We start from the raw sequence: 9994 nt of genomic DNA on the forward strand, positions 1-9994 counted from the left end.
AATCCTAGAAGATAGAGATCCACAGAGGAATGAACCCTAAAATCTGCACATAAAATCCACCTAACTCTTTGGCCGACCATTAACTCTCTTTGCATAGGGAAATTCCCGAAGGAAGTGTGACAAATAAGAAAAAAGAAAACAACACACAGACATTGCAGGAGAGAAAATATTTGGAGTTTCAAGTCCAGCATATTTAACAAAAATAATTCTTCAGGGAAAAATAACAAAATTCAGACTCTATACATAAATTTTTATAATGTCCAGTATCGATCAATTATCAATACACATGTGCAAGAAATAGAAAAATGTGACCAATAACCAAGATTAAAATAACTCAAAAGACCCCAACTCCCAGATGATGCAGATGTTGCAATTAGAAGACAGAGACTTTAAAGCAGCTATTATGAATATGTTTAAGAACTTAGAGGAAGATATATTCATAATGAGCAGATGGGGAATATAATTAGAGAAATAAAACCTATAAAAGAGAACAAAATGAAAATTTTAGAGCAGAAAAATACTATAACTAAAATGAAAAAGTCACTAAATGGGTTTAATAGCAGATTGAAAGTGGTAGAGGAAAGTCAATAAACATAAAACTAGAATGTTAGAAATTACACAAGCTGAGAAATGGAGAGGAAAATATTGAATAAAAAGAAACAAAGCTTTAGAAACCCATGTAACAATATTAAGCAGTCTAATATATGTGTAATTGGAGACCCAAAAGAAGAGACAGAGAATGGGGCAGAAAAAAAATGTTTGAAGACATATTGGTTGAAAACTACCAAAACAAAATCGATAATTCAGAATAAGCCCACAATGATACAGTCAACTGATTTTTCATAAAGACACTGAAGTAATTCAATAGAAAAAAGTTTTTCGGCCCTGCACAGTGGCTCATACCTATAATCACAGCACTTTAGGAGGTCAAGGCAGGTGGATCACTTGAGGTCAGGAGTTCAAGACCAGCCTGGCCAACATGGTGAAACCCCATTTCTACTACAAATACAAAAATTACCTGGGCATGGTGGCATGTGCCTCCACATGCCTGTAATCCCAGCTACTCAGGAGGCTGAGGTGGAAGAATTGCTTGAACCCAGGAGGCAGAGGTTGCAGTGAGCCGACATCATGCCACTGCACTCCAGCCTGGGTGACAAAGCGAGACTCCACCTTACCAAAAAAAAAAAAAGTATTTTCAACTATTGTGCTCAGTCAACTGAATTTCTCCGTGGGGAAAATAATTGCATTTCTATACCTAGCAAAAAACACTGAGAAAATGTAATTTAAAAAAATACATCAATTGTTCTGGCTTCTAGTAACAGTAGAATAACTTGGCTGCATTAGTCTTTCATTAGATAACAATTACAAATATGGGAAAATATTTTTAGAATTATCTAAGTTTTTAGAGAAACAGGAGTTTCTCTAAACCTTTACCTCACCATACAAAACAAATAACAAATAGATGTAAATTTAAAAGCTAAAATGTAAAGATTTTTGAAACAAATAGGAAGATATTTTCTGAAGTTAAACAATTTCTAGCCAGGCACGGTGGCTCACGTTTGTAATCCCAGCACTTTGGGAGGCTGAGGCAGGTGGATCACGAGGTCAGGATTTGAGACCAGCCCGGCCAACACAGTGAATCCCCATCTCTATTAAAAAATTCAAAAATCAGCTAGGCGTGGTTGTGCACGCCTGTAATCCCAGCTACTCGGGAGGCTGAGGCAGGAGAACCGCTTGAACCCGGGAGGTGGAGGTTGCAGTGAGCTGAGATCGCGCCACTACACTCCAGCCTGCGCAACAGAGCTAGACTTCATCTCAAAAAAAAAAAAAAATTCTTAAATATTGTAAACAACGATTACAAAAGGAAGTAACTAATAAATCAGATATCAAAATTAAAAACATTTGCTCATCAAATTAACTGTTACATAAATAAAAAGGAAAGAGGGCCAGGCGTGGTGGCTCATGCTTGTAATCCCAGCACTTTGGGAGACCGAGGCGGGCGGATCACAAGGTCAGGAGATCAAGACCACGGTGAAACCCCGTCTCTACTAAAAATACAAAAAAATTAGCCAGGCGTGGTGGTGGGCGCCTGTAGTCCCAGCTACTCGGAGAGGCTGAGGCAGGAGAATGGCGTGAACCCGGGAGGCGGAGCTTGCAGTGAGCTGAGATTGCGCCACTGCACTCCAGCCTGGGCGACAGAGCGAGACTCCGTCTCAAAAAAAAAAAAATTAAAATTAAAAAAAAAATAAAAAGGAAAGAGATAGACTGGGGAGATGTATTATCTCATGCATAGAAAAACCACCCAGTGAAATCAGATTAAAATTAAGAAGTTTGATTTTTCAAAGGGAAATAAAAATTGTTAAGGATACAACATCCAAATTGAGTGAAAGTTCTGTTACACATATAATTGTCAAATAATTAGTATACAGAATCTGTTAAAAAATGTATCAAGAACTACCCAAACATCCATAAAAATGAATAAACTACAAGAAGATAAAGATAAAGAACAAGAAATGAAGAAAACCATAAAACAAAACATTCAACCTCATTAGTGGGTAAATGCTAATTGAAACCATAGGGAAATAGTTCATATTCAATAGATTGGCAAAAATTTAAAAGTTTGACTACTTCAAGTTTGGCAAGGATGTGACTTCAATCAGAACTCTTATACACAGTATGTAAAAGTGAAAATTGGTGCCAATTTTTTTTAACTTAGAATTATCCAGTTTACTTAAGAATACATATAGCTTTTGACCTAGCAACTCTATTCTGTGATATACACCTACAGAAACTCTGGTCCATACCACAAGGAGACATACATAGGAATGTTAATCCTAGCACTCTTTGTGATAAAAAAAAAATACTAGAAACAATCCAAATGTCCATCAACAAGAGAATGGATAATATATTGCTGAATAAATGGGATACTATATACCAGTAGAAATAAATGAACTATAGCAATATACAGCAACATAGATGAATCTCAGGAATATGAAATTGAACAAACAAAAAAGCAAGGCAAAGAAATACACAGTGTAATTCCACTTACATAAAGTTAAAAAACATGCAAGACTAAATAATATACTGTTTAGAAATAAGAATGTATGCTATAAAACAATAAAGAAAAACAGAAGATTGATAAACAGAAAAAACCGGTTCTAAGAGAATAGGGAAGTAGATGAGAGTGGTGATGGGCACACAGAGGAATTCCATGATGGGTAATGGGAATATTCTGCCTTTCAGACTGGCACATGAGTAGGTGGATGTACAAAAGTATACAGAAGTATATGTATATATTCATTTATATTCATTCAGTAGTGAATAAATATGAAAATACATCTCTCTCTCTGTAATGTTTATTGGCCTCATGGTGTTCACCACAATTTTGGAAGTGGGAAATATGCCATCTGAATCCCAGCTCATAGACCAGTTTATGCTTCACCCTTGTTCTCATCTTTGAGTCCTATTTCCTTTTCACAGCCTCCACTCTCCCTTATCAACATAAAAACAAATCCTATGACCAGTATTTGGGCATGATCAGGAAAAATGATAAGAAAGTACTTACAAATTAACCTTGTCTCTCCATGTGTTTGTTTTGTGGTATGTTTATTTTTGAGGCTCTCATTAGTGGTTTAGTGGATCCCTTATAGAAACTGGCCAGCCAGCACTTGACAACTCACACTAGGGTGAAGGCTTTCGAATTCTTGGCCCCAGGGTGTACTCCTTAGCACCATAAGGGTCTTCTTTAGCATACAGCCTCAATAGACAAGGTCTACATAGTAAATAGGGCAGTGAGAAAGAATAATTTATATTATTAGGAATGTCCTAAGGGAATGTAGTTTATCCTACAAAGGAAATGTAGGTTATCACTGAAGATCCCTGTATCATAGATAAGGAAATACAGGGAGTAGAAGATATAAAGGTGTTGTCCTGGAAAATGAGTTGTGGGGGGAATGTATGTCAAGAGGTACTGACGGCAGATATCTGCCTCTTAAAGAGGGTCAGTATGTACCATCCAATTTTGTCTTCCTAATCATGCCCTCTCCCTGACCCCCCACTGTATGTTTAAACAGGAGGGTCCTCTCTGTCTTCTCTGCACTGGGAGCAGCTCTCCTGCCACAGCCCCTCACCCCCTAAAAATGTATGCCTGTTCCAAGTTCATCTCCACTCCCTCCTTGGTCAAGAGTACCTCACAGCTGCTGAGCCATCCACTATCTGCAGTGGTGTTGAAATGACCGGAGATAATGGCAGATGAGAGTCTCAGCAGCTTGGCAGTCTCACGTCCCCTTACCCCACTTGTCCCTAGCTGTAGCTTCCAAACCAGTGCCGTTTCAAGGGACAAAGACATGGCAGCCAAGTTCATTGGGGCTGGTGCTACCACAGTTGGGGTGGCTGGCTCTGGGGCTGGAATTGGGACTGTGTTTGGGAGCCTCATCATTGGTTATGCCAGGAACGCTTCTCTGAAGCAACAGCTCTTCTCCTATGCCATTCTGGGCTTTGCCCTCTGGGAGGCCTTGGAGCTCTTTTGCCTGATGGTGGCCTTTCCCATCCTTGTCGCCACGTGAAGGAGCTGTCTCCACCTCCCATAGTTCTTTCTTTCATGTCTGGTGGGCGCTGTGTGTTCCTTTTCCTATACCTCCCCAGGCAGCCTGGGGAACATGGTTGGCTCAGGGTTTGACGGAGAAAAGACAAATAAATACTGTATTAATAAGAAAAAAAAAAAAAGGAAACAGGAGAATGAGACCAGCATGCACCCCTGCTTGGGTAGTCAACGATATACTGGTACAGATAGTGGTAAAAAGAAAACAGCAGTGGTGCCAGGGGAGTAGTAGAAAGTGGTAGAAATTATTACCAAGAGTGAGAAGGGGATTGTTCACTCACTAATTTTCTTTGGACTTGTAAATCTAGGAGTATGATATTCAAATGAAAAGGAACAGAACAAATATAGCCAAGGAAGAATTAAATCCCAAGACAGGGATGGAGAATATCAGAGAGAACCTTGATGCCCAAAAGAGTCAAGGTCCCCAGATTCAGTCAGTCACTGGAGTTCTGAAAGGACTTGTGTTGCTGCTTACAAAGCTATTTTCCTGCATCAAGGACCAAAAATATCAACAGCCCATGCCCAATAAGTTGGAGAACTGCTTTACTAGAAGTTCACTCGAAAATATTAGGTGTTTTTAGTTGACTGCAAGCTGAAAACAAATCAGGTATAATAAGAAGCACTGGAATGACTCATAATCTTACGCTGTACTGATGTAAGTGTGATGCTGGGACAAAGAAAGTTGAGTCCCACTCTGTTTATTTTTGGCAATTTAAGAGAAACATTAATAAGCTTTAGTGTGCTAAAGGAGGAAAAAACAGATTGCTGGGAGTACTGCAGACAATGCCACAAGAGGAATAAAAGTGCTGGCTGTGTTTATAACTATGGAAAAAGATAAGCCTTAGCCACAAGGAAGGAGCCCCATAGCTGTCTTCCAGCGTTTCAAGCATTGCAAAGTACAAGAGTGATAAGACATATTCTGCACAGCTTCAGAGGGCAGAACCAAGAACAATGCTTAGAAGTTAAAGGGGAGAAAATTCCATTCAACATAAGAAATCTGACAATCTTAGATTTACATAATGTTGTATAATCCACAAATACACTCATGTGCATCATCTCACTTTAGGAAGAACTCCCGAACAATTGATGATAGTGTGAGCTGCCGGGCATGTTTAAGCATAGACTAATGAATCCACTAGACTAGACGAACTTAAAGATTGTGTCCAACTCAGGCTGTGAATCAACCTAGAGGTGCTTCCAAGTCAGCTTCTAAACCGAGAGGAAACAGGGAACAAACACGATAACACCTGCATCAATTCATCCTTGTGTGTCTCTGTTTATACTTTTGAAAAAGGAAAAAAGTGAAAGGACAAGTTTGTCTTTACCACATGGGGAACTGGTTGAGTTAGACATCTCATCCTTTAAGATATTCAAGGGGATATTGGCTGCCTGTCTTCCTGGGGAATTCTGCACTGGGTAAGAGATGGACCACATGCCCTGAGGTTTCTTCTAACACCAAGATTATGGGGAAAGCTGTATTTTATACTTGGCTCTACTACTTTCTACACTGACTTTGAGAAAGACTTTTTCACTCTCTGGACCTCAATTATCTTTCCTATTACAGGAGGGTATTGGACTCTGTGACCTTTAAGATTTTTAGAGAACTCACATTCTAAAATTATAAGATTTTATAAAGAATATGTGGAAGCTTCATTCTTTCACATTCTCTAAGAAAAATTGATCCTGAGTTCTGGTCCTAGTGAGATTATGGTGGCAGTGTAGTTTCTTAATCTTTTCAAAACTCCTCCAGAAAACCAAACAGAAAATTAGAAATAGTGTAAAAATATGCATAGATTATATATTTTTAAACACTAGGTGATAGGAAACAGCTCTAAACCCTAGAGTACTGCTGTGGTCAAAACCATATGTAGAAATGGCATCTAAAGGCAATCCGCTGTGGAGTGGTGGCAGCAATTGAGCAGGGTAGAAACACTGGGGTTCAGATGGTGCGAGGTGGTGGAAACAGGAAAAGAGAGTGGTGGGCTCAATGCAAAACTTTGACAAGCCCTATAAGCTATAGAACCCAAGATCGCCCATGAAGAGTCACCCTTAAAAGAAGGCCTAATCTGGAATAAAAATCTGTGTGGACAAGCCTGAGAATAACTGTGAAACTGCTATTCTGATATGCTCAGAGTTGCAAGTGAAAGCAGGAGCCTGCACACAGCATCACAAGAGACCTGAGAGTGAGGCAGTAGAGCAAACCCTGGATGACCGCCAAAATATCCAATAATGTCCCTTTCCAGAGGGGAAAACCGCCAGAAGCAGACACGTTGAGCCAGGCAGTAACTCTGGACAGTTGAGATGGTAAGTGGTGTGGGGAGAAGGTTGTGGGCCCAAAGGAATCAGATCCCGGGAAGTCATGTAACAAAAAAATAACTTGTCTAAAGGGAAGAGCTCTGGGAAACACAGGACTGAAGGCAGGAAACCTTCTTGGCCAGGCGTAGGCCTGAGAGATGGATGGGATGATGTATTTTGAGTCCTTCTTAATAACAAGGAAAGATGAAGCTGAGAGAGTGACCCTAGTTCATCCTCTGGCCCCCATTGACCAAGAACTATCCCTTAATAGTCTAGGAAGAGTCATTTCATTTAAACAGGGGACACACAGAAAAAAAAATAGTCTAAATAATTCGAAGTTATTATTTAAAAAAAGGTAATAACGAAATAAATAACATCAGAAAAAGTGGACACAAAGCAGATGAAAACTGTAACACTCTGTTTTGGAAAAACACCCAAATCAAATTTTTTCTTTGCTCTCACACCACAGCAATGAACACAAAAGAAGACTTCTACGGCCAAATTCTTTTGGGGGGGGTTCCCCACCGATGAACAGTGGACACCAACTAATTCAATTCTAATTCACCTCAAATTCACCTCTAGTTCAATTCCCACTCTAGCTACCTGGAGATAGCATCAGATCCCACAGGCTGAGGGCTCAGAGCCCAAGACGGCCCCCACCAACACACCCTTGTGGCAGATACTCCTTGCTGCAAATCTGAACTTCTGACCTACTGGCTTCAAGTTGGGGTTCCCACGACCCCCTCTGGGTTCGATTCATTTGCTGAAGCAGTTCAGGGAAACACTTAAGTTTACCAGTGTATTACAAAGTATATTACAAGTATATCACTAAAGATCCCTGTTTCATAGATAAGGAAATACCGGGTGTTTTTCCTGTTTCATAGAGAAGGAAATACAGATGAAGAGACGCATAAGACAAAGCACGGGGGAAGGGGTGTGGAGCTTCCACGTCCTCCCCTGACACAGCACCCTCCAGGAACCTCCACGTGTCAGCTATCTGGAAGCTCTCTCAGCCCTGTCCTTTTGGGTTTTTATGGTGGCTTCATAACATAAGCATGATGGACAAATATGTAGACATGTGATTGGGTAAAAAGCGCATGATCTAAACCCAGAAGGCCTGTCTGCTCAGATTTTTTTTTTTTTTTTTTTTTTTTGGCCTCTTTGTGCAGCATCCCTTCCTCTAGGGTGTGGGGCAGGACCCGCTCTGAATGAGAGTCTTTTAACCCATAATCAGGATAGAGTCCTGCCTTGGGCAGGTGAGAGGAGGACAGGAGGTTAGAGAGAGATTCTGTTTCTTGAGGCCTGTTTCAGAGACATGAAGCACCCAGATTATAAAAAAACTGTAACCAGAGTTACGGAGTCATGATCCAGGAATGGTGGATGAAAACCTATATACGTATGTTTATATATAAAGTATATAAAATCATAATATCACACATGCAATAGCAAAGTGAGAGAAAATAAATTAAAAAATCAATAGACACTTTGAAAGAATAGTATAAACCAGAAATAGAAGAAATAGTTAAATAGCCAATGGCTATGAATTGAGAACTTACAGAACTCAGGAAAGTTATTTTAAAAAATACACTAATAAATAAAGACTAATAAGTAGCAATACATGGGAAAAAGATACTATGGAAAAATACAGTGAGAAAAATCAAAAGATAAAAAAGGAAAAATGAAGGAAATCAAACAGAAATAAAGGAAAAGATAAAAAATGATTTGAGAGAAAATGAAAGATGAGAAGACAAGTAAATATAAAGAAATAATGAAAAAAAGGAGGATCCAACAAAACAGTCCCTAAGGAAAGAAAATGAGTATTACAATTATAAATCAGGAACAGTTTGCTGAAATAGACATTTTAAGATTTACATATTTATTTTAACTGGAGGAATCAACCCATAACAGTTACCACCAAGGAAATCCTAATAAAATAACTGAACGTTAAAAGTTAGAAAAAACAAAAACAAAAACAAAAACCTCTTTGGGAATTCAGACAAAGAGACCAAGTCATTTTAAGAGATAGAAAATCAGATTTGAATTAGACCTCTCAGGTCACGGCTGTAATCCCAGCGCTTTGGGAGGCTAAAGTGGGAGGACCACTTGAGCCCAGGAGTTTGAGGCTGTAGTGAGCTATCATTGTGCCACTCCTTCATCCTGGGTGACACAGTGAGACTCTGTCTCAAAAACAAACACACATAAAAATCAGAATTAACAACAGCAACATTTTCTGTTAAAAAAATAAGAGAAGGACTGGGTGTGGTGGCTCATGCCTGTAATCCCAGCACTTTGGGAGGCTGAGGCAGGTGGATCACGAGGTCAGGAGATTGAGACCATCCTGGCTAACATGGTGAAACCCCGTCTCTACTAAAAATACAAAAAAAAAAATAGCCGGGTGTGGTGGTGGGCGCCTGTAGTCCCAGCTACTCGGGAGGCTGAGGCAGGAGAATGGCAGGAACCTGGGAGGCGGTCGAGCCACTGCACTCCAGCCTGGGCAACAGAGCGAGACTCCATCTCAAAAAACAAAACAAAACAACAACAACAACAACAACAAGAGAAATATTTTAAATGATTTCATGAAAAGAATATGAGAATCAAAGGTTGTATGAGTTAACAGGAAAAAGTCCAGCATTGTGAACTGCAAGATCTCATGGAATGTTACTCTCATGAGCTGTTCCTGAGAAATTTGCTGGAGAATGAGCTCCAGACAAGCAATAAGTAATTCTAGAAAATTCAGTACAAGTTTTCAGAGATAAGTGTGAATGTATTTAAATGTAGAATAACAACTTGAAATTGGAGATAAGAATTTAAAAAGGGTACTGTTGATGTGTGCTTTGACAGTGTCATATAGTACAAATTAACAAAAATAGGACAAGAAAGGGGTGAGTAAATGGAAAGAAGAATAATCTTACAGATTGCCTGATATGTGCTAGGTGGGAGCAAGAGGATATTGCTTGAGGCTGACAGTGGAAGTAGTTGAAGCTTGAGCTGTCTTAAAATGTCTTATTAAGTTAATACTAGAGACAATGCGGATAGTGGGAAGAGAGAAGAAGGGAGAAAAAATGATTATTGGTTGAGATTTCATAGAAGAAATTAGAG

At 39.4% G+C, this 9994-nt stretch overlaps 1 pseudogene across 1 annotated transcript; it reads left to right on the top strand.

Moving 5' to 3' along the window:
* Nucleotides 1-4092: 4092 nt before the first annotated feature.
* On the top strand, nt 4093-4565 carry LOC100589096 (annotated as a pseudogene). The gene has a single exon (XR_001115707.2). The product of XR_001115707.2 is annotated as an ATP synthase F(0) complex subunit C2, mitochondrial pseudogene (transcript).
* Nucleotides 4566-9994: the final 5429 nt, after the last annotated feature.

Source organism: Nomascus leucogenys, chromosome 5 (assembly GCF_006542625.1).
Source record: "Nomascus leucogenys isolate Asia chromosome 5, Asia_NLE_v1, whole genome shotgun sequence".
In the NCBI taxonomy this organism is placed as follows: Eukaryota; Metazoa; Chordata; class Mammalia; order Primates; family Hylobatidae; genus Nomascus; species Nomascus leucogenys.